Below are 14,602 nucleotides of genomic sequence, written 5' to 3' on the forward strand. Positions count from 1 at the left end.
GAAAAACCCACACAGACACAGGGAGAACGTACAAACTCCTTACAGGCAGCATAGGATTCGAACCCCATCCTGATCACTGGCACTGCAAAGGTGTCCGGCAGGGGATTGGTTGCCTGTCTATGCATTATCTCCCCTTAGGCAGCACAGTTATCGTAGTGGTTTGCATGATGCTAATACTGTGCCAGCAACCTGGGTTCAATCTGGTGCTTTCTGTAAGGTGTTTGTACATTGTCCCCCTGTCAATGTGAGTTTCCTCTGGTCCCTCCAGTTTCCTCCCACACTCCTTTTGCACCGAGGTCCAGAGACTGCCATTTTGTTGGGTTGTACTGTGCAAATGATAAACTTGACGTGACAAAAACGTATAGGGGGGGCTATAGGTTCATTGGAGAATTTGGGTGGCGTGGGCTTGTGGGCCTGAAGGGCCTGTTACCGTGCTGCATCACTAACTTATGTCAAATTTAAATGAGACAACGTGAATGGGGATGATTGAGTCTGAGATCTCTGACACTTTTGCATCCAACAGAACACTAACCTGTTTGTCTTCTCCTCCTTCGTTAATTTTGAGGACTAAAACAAGTCAAAAAATCAGCAGTAGATCTCTTTGGAACACATCAAGATGAAATGTGCTTTCTAAAATAGAAGGTGACGAACAATCAAGAGAGCTGAACCGCTCGAGAGTGTTCAATGAAATGAGGAACATTTCTGTCCCTTGAGCAGTTTGACCATTTCAATTAGAATCTATCCCTAAACCTACAATTCCAACATCTTGCAATAACACGCCAAGTAAGTGACGCTGTCATCTTCTTTGTGATCACAAGATAGCCTTGATAAAGGAAGCACTTCATCTTCTTTGACAGCTTCCTTCCAGAGGCTGTTCTTTCGTCTTTGAAGCTATTGTCATCTCACAACCACTTTCACAGATTGATCTGTCACAACTCCACTGCCTGGGCTCTTTGATGAACACTGCTGCCAGAGCAACACATTGCCCTGACATCGCCCATCACTTGCCCCTGGATTTTGACATTTCTTTGGACCTGCTGCTGGACACAGCTTGCAGAGGGAGGCCAACTCCAGACACATCTGTGCAATACAGTCGCAAGGGACGACAAATACTGGAATCAGCAGTCTAAGAAAAGAAAACTGCTGGAGAAACCCAGTGGTCTCGTGCAGCACCGGCGAAGGCAATGGGACAGTCAACGTTTCAGCTTGGGGAACATAGTGTAGGGGGAACATAGTGTAGGGGGAACATAGTGTAGGGGGAACATAGTGTAGGGGGAACATAGGTTTGCAAATTTGAATCCCCAGGAATACAGAAGGCTGCAGAAAGCAGCAGACAAAGCCAGGTCCATCACGTCCCCTTCAGTGAAGACAGCGATGTGAGACGCTGCCTCAAGAAGGCAGCCAACATCACAACAGACCTTTATCACCCTGGTCACCAGGCAAAATAAGCCTGAAAGCCAGCACCTCTGGGTTCAAAACAGTTCCTTTCCATCAGGCTCCTGAATCTCCCCTTGTTACATTATTCATGGGAAGCTCCAACTGCACAGAAGGACTGTCTGCATTATGGCAAGTCAATTTTTTGCAATTGAATCAAGATGAAAATGTTTTAATTTAGATATACAGCACAGTAACAGGCCCCTCCAGCCCATGTGCTCATGCCACCCAAATACCCCAATTAACTTACAACCTCCTCATAGGTTTTTGCAGGGATGGAGGAAATCGGAGCACACAGAGGAAACCCATGCAGTCATGTGATAACGTACAAACCTCCTACAGGCGGCACCAGATTTGAACCCGGGATGCTGGCGCTGTAATAATGTTATGTTAACCACTACACTGACTGTGCCACCCATGATGTTTCAGGCCTGAGACCTTCTTCATGCCCTGAGGAAGGGCTCAGACACAAAACATCATTTATATATATATTTACCTCCTATGGACGATGCAAGACCGGCTGAGTTCCTCCAGCAATTTTGGGTGTTTTTACCATAGGTGTGTAGGAGATGGGCAGATGGAAGTGTGGAAGGTGAACAAAGAGAAAGTGAACAGGGGTGAATGACACATACTAGGAGTGGATGACCGGAAACAGGCCAATTCTATGTTCGTATCAGTGTAAGTTTAGGGCTTGTCTATGACTCGCTGTTTTCCGTAAGACCATGAGACTAAGCGCAGAATTAAGCCATTTGGCCCATTGAGACTTTACTGCCATTCAAATCATGATTGGTGTATTTTTTTTCCCTTAACCTCATTCCCCTGCCTTCTCCCCATAGCCTTTGCTCATTGTAATGGTCTCCCTGCCAGAGGTAAAACCTACATCTCAAAGAAACTCACTTGTTACTTCATCTGGATTGGTGTGCCCACCAAAGCTTTGAATGTTGGGCAATATCAACGTGATCTGCTGAAGATCTACAAATCTTTTGATTTGTAAAGAACCTATCAACCCCTACTTTAAATCTACCCAATGACTTGGCCTCCATAGCCATCTGTGGCAACGGACCATCCTCTAGCTGAAGAAACTCCTCCTCATCTCTGTTCTGATGCTGTTTCATTGGTTTGTAGATACAATTTGATGACAATAAACTTGGCTTTTATTCCAAGGCCATGACTTCGGATCCTGGACCATCCCCCTCTACTGAAAGAAGGAGAATAAAAGGCCACTCTAGTTGATACTGGATCCACCTAGGGTCGGTGCCAGAACGAGTCTTAGCAGGGGACATTAAGGTAACTGGGATGGGGGAGGGGGAGCACAGTCTAATGCTCAAAAACTCACTTAGTGGAGAGGGAAGCGGGTGCTTGGTCCTACCTGCCAAATATGAACATCCCCCATCCTTCTGACGTAGCAGACAAAAGCACTGCTTATATTACGTGGAGAGTCTCTAGTGCCACTGGCATGAAACAAGCATCTCTAACAGCTAGTGACACTAGACACTAATGTCGCATGACCCACGCTAGTGATGCGGGTGGAGGTGGGTCTGACCGTAGTCTGATAGTGGTCTGGGGACATGATGGTTACAATACCTCATTTGGGGTGGCGATGGCCGCGAGCATGTGTGGGGTCACAATAACTCAGTTGGGGACCAATGCCTGCTGATCAGCCCCCTCGGCACCAATCCTGGATCCATCCCTTGCATTACCAGCTATTAAAGATGTTCTTTGAAAATATCTTCAACATTTAGAAGCACCAATTAAATTAAAAAGATGCCACAAATGTGAGGAGAAAGGTAAATAGACCTCCAATTACATTTAATCGGTTGCCTTAAATGTATTTAATTTTTTTTTCGTCTGCAGGCTTGTTATTAAAATACCTTTAATAATTTTGAATACTGTTTTTAACTTTTTAATACTTTTTGGGTTCTTGCTTGTATTTTTTTTATTCAAAAATCCAGGCAAGTACCCAGAAAGTATTAAAAAGATTTAAAAGAAAGCTTTTAAAATCATTAAAAGGTATTTTATGAAAATAAACAAAAATAGCCTGCAGACTAAAAAATAATTAAATGCATTTAAGCCAACTGAATTAAATGTAATCAGAGGTCTATTTACCATTCTTTTCGCATCTGTGCCTTCCTTTTTATTTCACTGGGGCTGTTGAACCCAGCATGGGTTTAGTCGGCCCCATTTCACAGCCGGCCAATTGGAAATGCGAGGGAGTTTTTCTTTCCCTGATCGGACCTACAGTGGGTCCACTGGCACAACGCAGGTTCTCTCAGGCCTATAGCCACACAGAGCAGAAGGATGGGGTGTGAGCTCCCACTCAATTAATCCAGGGCAGCCCTGATAGCTTTCATCCACTCCTTCATTAACTATCGCTTGCAAGTAATTGGCAAGAAAAAAAATCATGTGGTGAGAGAGAGAAATAATATGGGGAGAATGGAATTAAGGGAGAGTGGGAATTGTAATGGTGGGATTAGTCCACTGGAGAGCTAGCATGGCTACAGTAGGTTAAATGGCCTTCTTCTCAACTACACAGCCACTCCACCATTAATGCCATACTTTGCACATCCACCTCCATCCTTCCAAGTTTAATGTAAGAAAGCTGCACTCCCAAGCCAATGTATCTTTCCATGGCTTTGTGCAATGCTAAACCAAGGCCAATCTTAAATTGGAGGAGAAACAATAATCCATTTGGTAACTCTCCAACCAGATGGATTCTCCTGCTTCTGCTAGATCACTCCACATTCTCCCTCCCTTCCCCATCCCTCTGTCTTCATTCCCCCAGCTCTCCACTCCCTTCTCATTCCATGCACAGAGCCATTCCCCTTCCCCACATTTGCTGGTAGCCCCTCCTTGTCTGTGTGCCTGTGCTCCTCCCCTTGCCCTTCCCCTCTATCATTTTATTCTGACGCCTGCCTACATTTTGCTCATACCTTGTTGAAGGGCTCAAACTTGAAACATTGGTCATATATCTTTATCTTTACTAAACAAAGTTCCCTGTTTGACCTGCTGAGTTTCTCCAGCGTTGTGCTTTTACTTCACTCACGGTGTCTACAGACTTTTGTGTTTTACTATTATGTAAGTGCATTTTTTATTGTTGTCTAGCATAAATTTCCAATTCTCAGTTACATCATTAATATTTTGTGTGCACAATTGTTGTACAAAGCTTCCTATAATAAAAAAAATAAGATCATAAGACATAGGAGTAGAAATAGGTTAATCAGCCCATCGAGTCTGCCCTGTCATTCAATCATGAGCTGATCCATTTCTGCCCACTACCCCACTTCCTGGCCTTCTCCCGATAACCTTTGATGCCCTAGCTAATCAAGATCTTTGCCAACCAGTCTGTTGGTTTTGAAACACACAAAACCAAAATATTGAAATCACTGCATCTGCAGACTTTCCTCTTTTACTCCATGAGTTAAATAAGATTGAACAAAGTATCTGCCCCACACAATTATGCATCTGAAAGCTTCCATCTGTTGAAGTCACCATCCCTGTTTCCTGAGGGACAGCTTGAAGTCTCTTCCAGATTGGAAAGAGATACAAGAGCAAACAAGAAGCAGGTTCCAAAACAAAAGATGATATAATGTTGAAGGAACAATGCTGCCCTTTGTGTTCAATGATACATCCATTACACAGGCATCCAATCTCTGTCCCTAGGCCTCTGCAACCTACAGGCACAGTCAGAGATGGTGCAAAGAGATCAAATAATTCAGTCCTATTTACAGATGGATTTCTTATTTTCTTAGGGTTTTGAACAAAGATCTCTGCTAATTCGGACAAAAATTTAGCCACTCTCTGTAAATATTGTTCACATCTGATGTTCCTTCTGCAAATAATGTCAGGCTGTAAATAGAGGTAACCTCTCAATGACCCTGGCCAAATATTAGCTGACTCCTGAGAACATCTTTGAGATGGAGGAACACAGCAGAAATGTAGAGTACAACAACCTGATTACTTCTTTCATACTGCTGTGTGGATGTATTTTTGTTGAGTGACTCAATACACGCATCCCAGATAGTGCTGCAACTCATAGCACTGGCAGCCCGTGTTGTTACTAAGCTCGCACCCAGGGCCAGTGCTGCCATTAGGCCAGCTAGACAGCCGGCAAAGGCGCAGACCTCAGAGGGGGCGCTGTCAGGGTGGCCAGACATCTGTGCGAAAGTGCACTTAAATTATTAGTCAGCACCCCGGGGTCTGCTGGCTGGGTGCAGCTATCTTCGTTCCTGTGCACATGCATGAATGCTGGCTGGTGCATACGCAGTAGGTTGACATTCTGGGGGGGATTGGCGCATGCACAGTGAGTTCAGTGGGCGCATGTGAGATAGTTAAGGGCATTGTGCAAAATGGCGGCGGCATAGAGGAGTGAAGGTGAGTGAAACGTGTTTTTGTTGACTGCTTACACAGATGTTTATGCAGAATGTTAACACAGATGTTTGTTATTATGGATCATTATCATAGGACGCTATTTGTAAGTTCAAGTTTGTGGTATCCCTTGTTACATGACACAACATCCTTTTTGAAGTCAATCTTTTAAGCAAGCTACTACAAAATAAGGAAGCTGATTTAAATTCAGCTACAATTGCAAGTGACTATGAATTACCTTGTGAAATGCAGGTGTGATGAAGGCTTTCAACAAGATGCTACTGAGATTGCAAAGGAACTAGAAATACTACCAAACTTTGCTACAGAACACGCTAGAACTGGGAGAAAGAAACAGCAGTTTATGAGGCCAGGAAGAGGCACCTCAGGATCCAAAGCAGATATTGAAGATCTGTTTTGCGAACTTTTAGCAATAGCTCAAAGACTTCCAACGTCTCTGCCGCCACAAGGAGTATTCCACTTCATAATACAATAAAAAACCCCTGGATAATGTGTGCAATGTTTCCATTGCTCTAAGGATCCTTCTCTCACTTCCAGTAGCAGTGGCAAGTGATGAATGCAGTTTCTCAAACCTCAAACTTATAAAAACCTACATACACTCAACAATGTTGCAATTTGGAATGTTTTCTAGTTGGAAATATATTTGATACAGAATTGAAATTGAAATTAAATAAATATCAAAAAAGAATTCATAAAGATTGCCCTAGCAGTAGCAAGGAAATGCATAGCAGTAACTTGGAAGTCAGAAGTTTATTTGGGTATGGATAGATGACATACTTAAATACATAGTTGCAAACCACTTGAAAAGATTACTTGTAATTTACAGAATAAATTTGAAACTTTTCAGAAGATTTTGGAACCATATCTTCAAATTGGAGGGATTAGGTTGTAATTACCCCACCTAAATCTTCCAACTCCCTAAAATTAAGATATGATTTGCTGATCATTGTATTAAATTTTATTTTTGATTTAATAATATCCAGATGTTTTCTTCCTTTTTTTTTCTTTGGGGCTGAATTATTATTATGGGGGAGGGTGGGTGGGGGGGTTAAATCATTATATATTAATCTTTATTATTTTGAATAAAACAATTTATGTATATTTTTTAATGCATATGTGAAAATTTTTAATAAAATTTTCAAAACAATACAATGTTGCAACAAAATCTAGATGGCCTGGCAATTATATCAATTGAATATATCCAGGCATCAACACTTGATCTTATTGAACTGGTGACAAAATTTACAAAGGAAAAGGGTCGCAAAATGAGATTTTGATGTGTCTGAAATTGAAACTTTTATGAGACTTACATTTTAACAACACAATTCACAAGGTTATTACCTCCAACAAGGAGGTTACATTTTAAACTCTGATTTTGTTTGTTTCTTTGTCTGACTGCAAGCAAAATATTGTCTTAACATGACGGGTTGGTTACGCCAAGTAACCTTAAAAGGTATATCGACTTAAAAGTGTGTGAAGTAAAAGGTTTTAATGTTGTGTTGCTTTGGCTGAGAAATCCATTCTACCGAATGCCCTTTAGTTCAAAAAGATTTGTGTTCCAAAATATTTTCTTCTGTGTTTGAGAAAGATAATCAAAGATTGATGTATTACTCATTCTTGCAATTTAAAATAAATTCAGTAGTTTCAAGTTTTGTGTTTTTCCTTTTTTCTACAAAACGTCTGTTTTTGAAAATCAAAGTTGCCAATTTTTTGGGAGAAGGGTGCAAGTAGTTGGCCTTACCTAGGGTGCAAAATAATCTGGCATCGTCCCTGCTCACACCATTTGCTTTGCAGTAGGTACATTCCGCATGTGTGAGTTTCCTCTGGGTGCTCCAACTTCCTCCAACATCACAAACGCATGCTGATTGGAAGATTAATAGGCACTTGAAAATTACCCTTGGTCTAGATGGGTAGTAGAAGAATTAAAGGCAGGGAGGAGGGTTGGGGAGAGTGACAGAATAGGTTCCAGGGAAATAAGTGGGAGAAAGGATTATTCTGACAATTCGTTTAGACTCAGCGAGCTAGGAAACCTCCTCCTCTGTTGGAAGGATCAATGAGAAATTAGGAATATCTCCTTCATCTGCATGGTTAGGCATTAAATTGTTCTATCAATTTTAACCTTGTACATTAAACAAGATGTCATGGTTAGCATTGTGTGTTACAGCACCAGCGACCTGGGTTCGGATCTGGTGCTGTCTGTAAGGAGTCTGTATGTTGTCCCCGTGTCTCCATGGGTTTGCTCTAGGTGCTTTGATTTCCTCCCACCCTTCAAAACATACTGGGGTTGTAGGTCAATGGGTGTCATGGGCTGAGAGAGCCTATTACCATGCTGTATGATTAATATTTAAAAATAAATAAAATAAATTTTAAATTTAAAAATTTTACCCCATTGGTGAGTTTATACATAATGCAAAATGGGTGCAGATAGCAGATTTTCCTCCTAAAGGACATCAGTGGACTACATGGGTCTTCATAATAATACCGTGGCTTTAATGGCCATAATTTTTAAGATTAGTTCACATTTATATTTCCAGATAATTCATTGAATTTAATTTCCACAAGCTGGGTTTTGAATTAAGTTTTCTAATGGCCCAGGTCTCTGGACTATTCATCTAATTGCTTAACAACTGTCCTAACGTCGCATCTACATTTAATAAATGTCTTTACTAACAGTTCTATGGAAAAAAAGAGACAAACATAGTCAATTGGGTTCATGAAAATGATTTTACTAGATGTTAGTATCCAGTTTTTGCCCATGAAGAAGGCCTGGAATGTCAGTTATATACATACTTTTACCTCCTATAGACGCTGTGAGACCTGCTGAGTTCCTCCAGCATTTCTGTGTTTTTACTGCAATCACAGCATCTGCAGACGTTCATATTTCACTCCCAGTAGAAGAATTTGCAGCGGGATGAGATTTGTCAGTCGTTCTGTGCTGCCTCCATAACCCATTAGATAACTTCATTTGATCTCTCATTGAAGAACTAGCCTGGATTGGAAATTATTACTAATGACAGTCTGCCTAATCAAAAGGACTTAATCCAGTTTATACACAGTGCTGCGTGAAGTTCACATCAGGGAAATTCAAATTGCAAATCAACCTTATATTTATTGTGCCAAGCTGGGAACAGATTCACCTCTCGTTGATTCATCTTTGCTTCCCTTGCAAATCAGTCAGGCTGCTAGCTTCTGTTCACCAGTGAGTCATGCTGGACATAACAGCCAGCATACTGGCCACTGACTGATGTTAGACTTGTAGGTCATGCCACGGTGCTGACAAACAGACGTGTGGTTTGGACCTGCGATTCTGACAGCCTGTTTTTTTTTTTGGTCATGTATACTCTGTGATTCAAGGAACCTTTTCTCAGCTTGATGCTGGATTTTCACTTTGTATCAGAGACCCAAAAGTTTTTAGATAATCCCCAAAATCATGTCTTACTTGCTGACATTCTGATACAGGGAGGCCATCTTCACCAGCCACCTGCAATTTGCGCAGGTGGCTAAACCCCAAGTTTCTACTGATTACGCTGATAGGATGGCTTCAACGATGAGTTCTGCAACAATTCTGCTTAGCCACCTGACACCCAGGATGCATCACAGTGTAGGTGGATTTACTGATCAATTTTCCAACAGCTGTCAGGCTCTTGAACATCCCCTTACTGCCCCAATCATAAACTCCCCAACACCACAGAAAGACCACAATTGAATCACAAAAGAAGTGGAGATTATCAGCATTTCTGACAAAGGGTTCAGGCCTAAAATGTCAACTGATTTTTACTTCCAATGGATGCTGTGTGGTCTGCTGTGTTTCACCAGTACGTATGGGTACTGAACTAGACTCCAGCATCTGAAAATTTCTTGTTTATCTACTACTGAATGCCACTTTATTTTCTTGCACTATTGCAATGTGAATATTTATCTTCTTTTGTATTTATCATCTCTTTCTGCTCAGGAATTTAATGTATTCTATTGGAGTGGCTGGTTTTAAATATTTTATTTACAATTTTAAATCATGTGACATTAGTTTTAATATATCAATACAAATATTATATGATTAAATGAACCAACAAGGTCGGGTCAGATACAGCAATGAGCTCTCTGAACCCTTCTCCATTAACAATGGCGTGAAGCAAGACTGCGTTCTCGCACCAACCCTCTTTTCAATCTTCTTCAGCATGATGCTGAACCAAGCCATGAAAGACCTCAACAATGAAGACGCTGTTTACATCCGGTACCGCACGGATGGCAGTCTCTTCAATCTGAGGCGCCTGCAAGCTCACACCAAGACACAAGAGCAACTTGTCCGTGAACTACTCTTTGCAGATGATGCCACTTTAGTTGCCCATTCAGAGCCAGCTCTTCAGCACTTGACGTCCTGTTTTGCGGAAACTGCCAAAATGTTTGGCCTGGAAGTCAGCCTGAAGAAAACTGAGGTCCTCCATCAGCCAGCTCCCCACCATGACTACCAGCTCCATCGGGCACACAAAACTCAAAACGGTCAACCAGTTTACCTATCTCGGTTGCACCATTTCAACGGATGCAAGGATCGACAATGAGATAGACAACAGACTCGCCAAGGCAAATAGCGCCTTTGGAAGACTACACAAAAGAGTCTGGAAAAATAACCAACTGAAAAACCTCACAAAGATAAGCGTATACAGAGCCGTTGTCATACCCACACTCCTGTTCAGCTCCGAATCATGGGATTCGGCATCACCTACGGCTCCTAGAACGCTTCCACCAGCGTTGTCTCCGCTCCATCCTCAACATTCATTGGAGCGACTTCATCCCTAACATCGAAGTACTCGAGATGGCAGAGGCCGACAGCATCGAATCCATGCTGTTGAAGATCCAACTGCGCTGGGTAGGACACATCTCCAGAATGGAGGACCATCGCCTCCCCAAGATCGTGTTATATGGCGAGCTCTCCACTGGCCTTCGTATCAGAGGTGCACCAAAGAAGAGGTACAAGGACTGCCTAAAGAAATCTCTTGGTGCCTGCCACATTGACCACCGCCAGTGGGCTGATATCGCCTAAAACCGTGCATCTTGGCACCTCACAGTTCAGCGGGCAGCAACCTCCTTTGAAGAAGACCGCAGAGCCCACCTCACTGACAAAAGACAAAGGAGGAAAAACCCAACACCCAACCCCAACCAACCAATTTTCCCCTGCAATCACTGCAACCGTGTCTGCCTGTCCCGCATCGGACTTGTCAGCCACAAACGAGCCTGCAGCTGACATGGACATTTACCCCTCCATAAATCTTCGTCCGCGAAGCCAAGCCAAAGAAAAAGAAATGAACCCCGCCAACCTCCCTCGTTCAACCCACTAACACCCTCCCTCCTCCCCTACCCACCTACCAATAAAGAAAGAAGGAGAACATCACTAAAAACAATCATAACCAACTTTTTAGCTGAGGAAACGGAGACACCCACCAGAGTAGATTGGGAGTTCAAATTTTTATACCAAGAGTTTTTAAATATGGGCTCCAAACTTTTACAAAAAAATTATATTTATCCCTCAAATTATGGAGTGGCCTTTTTTTCACAACATAACTGACTGCAGCAAGAATTTTGGTGCATTATATACTCACGTATCTTACCATTTACTCATTGTCAATGTCAATATGAAAAAAACGCACAAATGCTGGAGAAACTCAGCAGGTCAATCAGTGCCTTTATGTAGCAAAGGTAAAGACACATCACCAACATTTCAGGCTGGAGCCCTTCATCAAGGTGTGGGGGAACCTGAGAGATGTCCAAACAAAAAGGGGAAGTGGGGGAGGAGCACTCTCCAACCCCAGGGCATGAACATTGAGTTCATTGTAATGAGCTTGCCTTTTCCCCCTCCCCCCCTTAACTAGTGTTAGGTCTGCTTTGTTCATGAATGAGTGAGACAAACACCAGACTGAGTCGAAATCAGGGTTCTTTGTTCTTTATTACCGGATTGTAACACTTGCGACTAACAATGTTAGTCGGAGAATGCATTCTGCCGTTATCAGCAAAATGGTGATTTTTTATACCCTTGGATACGTGCTTAGAACATCATCATATCATTACTTGTCCAATGACTAAAACTGTTGCTATCCTTTCCCTGCTAGCTTCCTGCCTCTCAATCCATCAATGTCTCTCTTATCTTGTAAGTACAAGGATGCATTCACATCTTGTTACAGCCCTGTACAGGGTAACTCCTTACACATTCCCATCTCATGATGTTTTACCTTACACTAGTCATTCCAGTTCCTACATCCTTGCTCTCTCCACCTAGCCTAGACTCTTCCCCCTCCCATCCTGCAGTGTCTCCGCCCCCCCCCCACCTATCATCTCCCACCCTCACCACCCCCTCAACCTTCCCCCTTTTGTTCAGACATTTCTCATGTTCCCCCATACCTTGATGAAGGGCTCCATCCTGAAACCTTGGTGTTGTAAAGGCACTGTTTGCCCTGCTGAGTTTCTCCAGCATTTGTGTGTTTTTTCGCTTAACAACGGTGTCAACAGAATCAACAGAATCCTGTGTTTTACCATCAATATCAATATGATGGCTATACATTAGGATTGTTATGACGAGGCTTTATTAAATGGTATCTAGGCTTACATTATATTTCAGACTCACCTGGAGAGCCTGCAGAGGGAAGTCCATGCTTTCTGATGCACACTTAACTCATCCACCAATGTTAAGGGGTAACTCAAATAGATCAATTGAAATAGTTTGATCATGGGTTCAGGTTTATTTATCATTCGATTGCACAAGTACAACCCAAAGAAACATCTTCAATGCAAAAACATGCAAACACTCATACAGTCATAGCACACATACAGACAAATGATACGAATGCAGTATGTATATACACATATAAAAATAAATGCAGATTTTTAAATTAATAGTAGGATCTAGGAGGTTAGTATGAGCAATTTATTCAGCCGTTCAGCAGTCTCACTGCCCGTGGGAAGAAGCTGTTTCTCAGCCTGATAGTGGTGTCTCCGATACTCCTGTATCTCTTTCCCAACAGGAGCAGCTTGAAGATGTAGGGGTCCTTAACAATTTTGCACCCCTTCTTCAGACAACAATCCTGGTAGATCACATCAATGGGGGGAGGCATGAAGGGAGACTCCATGATCCTCTCTGCTACACATGATCCTATGAACCTCGATCAATATCTCTGTAGCAACCATACCACATTGTGATACAGCCGTCCAAGAAGTTCTCAATAGAGCTCCTGTAGAGAGTTACTTCAGAGCGAGGTTCCCCTCCCTTCATTGGTTTTTGTTTCCTGATACATAAATATCAACACTAGAAAACATTAAAACAATCCATTTCTTTTGATAGTAGATATTTGTCTGTCATCTCTTTCTCAAATTTTTGCCAACATTGTATCTTGCTAACATCCCTTTTGATTAACAGTTATTTTTCAGTTAATCAATAGCTAATTCAGAATTCATTCACCTATACTTCTAATTAGTGAGCACTGGCTTGAAGTCAATACTGAATCTTAAATAAGTATTTCTTTGGATTACAATCAGTGGGTACTACATGAAAAATAATTATATTTCTTTGGGTTTTAAAGTTAGGTTCCACTGGACACTGGAACATAGGAAAGAGATGGAACGTCTAATGGCAAAGGGCCAAGATAAAACCCTCTCTGTCAATGTCACTCTGTCAAAGAGATGATCATTGACTTCAGAAGAGGATGCAGTCGAAACCCCTGTCCACGTTAATGGTGCTGAAGTTGAAAGAGTAGATATCTTCCAGTTCTTGGGAATGTGCATCTCCAGTGACCTGACCTGGGTCAAGAAAGCACACCAACACCTCTACTTTCTAAGAAGATGAAGGAAGTTGGGCATGTCCCCCTTATCCCTTTGCAATTCTACAGGACCACCATAGAAAGCAGACCTGCTGGATGAATACATAGTGTGGGATGGGAGCTGCTCTGCTCAAGATCAGAAAAAGCTAGAGGTAGTGAATACAGCTCAGAACGTCACACAAACCTCCCTCTCTTCCGTGAACTTCTACATCGCCCGCTGCCTCGTGAAGCCAGGAAACAAACTGGAGGTCCCATCACACCCCAGACACACTCCTCACTCTCCCCATCAGGGAGAAGAGTCAAGAGTGTGAAAACACAAACTAATAGGCTTAAAGACAGTTTTTTTCCCTCCATTCATCAGACTCCTGAATGAACCCTGTACCAGTGCTAATAGCGCTGCCCTTGCTTGGTGCCAATTGATCTTCAATTTCAGTGTAATCCTACGAACTGTGAATTGTACTCTTTACGTGGATGTGTGAGTGTTAGAGATAATCTGCCAGTCTGCTTGCAAAAGAACCCTTCTCACTATACAGTGTATTTTGTTCAAGTTCAAATTTATATGTCATTCAATTGTACCAGTTCAATCCACTGAAACAGCGTTCTCCAGGCCACAGTGCCAAACAAACTTACATTTAAAACTTACACTTTCATCAATATAAATTCTGCATTGAAAGGAGACATTGTTCATTTCTATAGTGCCTTTTACATCCTTAATACATGCCAAAGAATGTTATCAGACCATGTTTAACTGCAATGATGAGACACAGTAATTAGTTTGCACACAGCAAATCCAACCAGAAGTGCTGCAGTAATGATCTGCTCACCTATGTTTGTGCAGTGGGATGCGGGATACTCACAAGGCCACTGTGGAGAATGGCAACTCTTTGAAACAGGGTAATGGAACCTGGGAAGACAAACAGCCTCCGATGAAAATCAGAATCAGAATTTTTTGGTCATGAACATGTTGTGAAATTCATTGTTTT

At 42.2% G+C, this 14,602-nt stretch overlaps 1 long non-coding RNA gene across 1 annotated transcript in view; it reads right to left on the reverse strand.

Annotated features, from left to right (window-relative positions):
- LOC138741876 (uncharacterized) overlaps nt 1–14,602 on the reverse strand; it is a 42,615-nt gene that overhangs the window by 2,762 nt on the left and 25,251 nt on the right. The window contains exon 3 of the long non-coding RNA XR_011343838.1: nt 14,444–14,523. This is a non-coding gene — a long non-coding RNA (uncharacterized lncRNA). The remainder of the gene's footprint in view (nt 1–14,443; nt 14,524–14,602) is intronic.

The sequence above is a fragment of the Narcine bancroftii genome, chromosome 8, assembly GCF_036971445.1.
Source record: "Narcine bancroftii isolate sNarBan1 chromosome 8, sNarBan1.hap1, whole genome shotgun sequence".
Lineage (NCBI taxonomy): Eukaryota > Metazoa > Chordata > Chondrichthyes > Torpediniformes > Narcinidae > Narcine > Narcine bancroftii.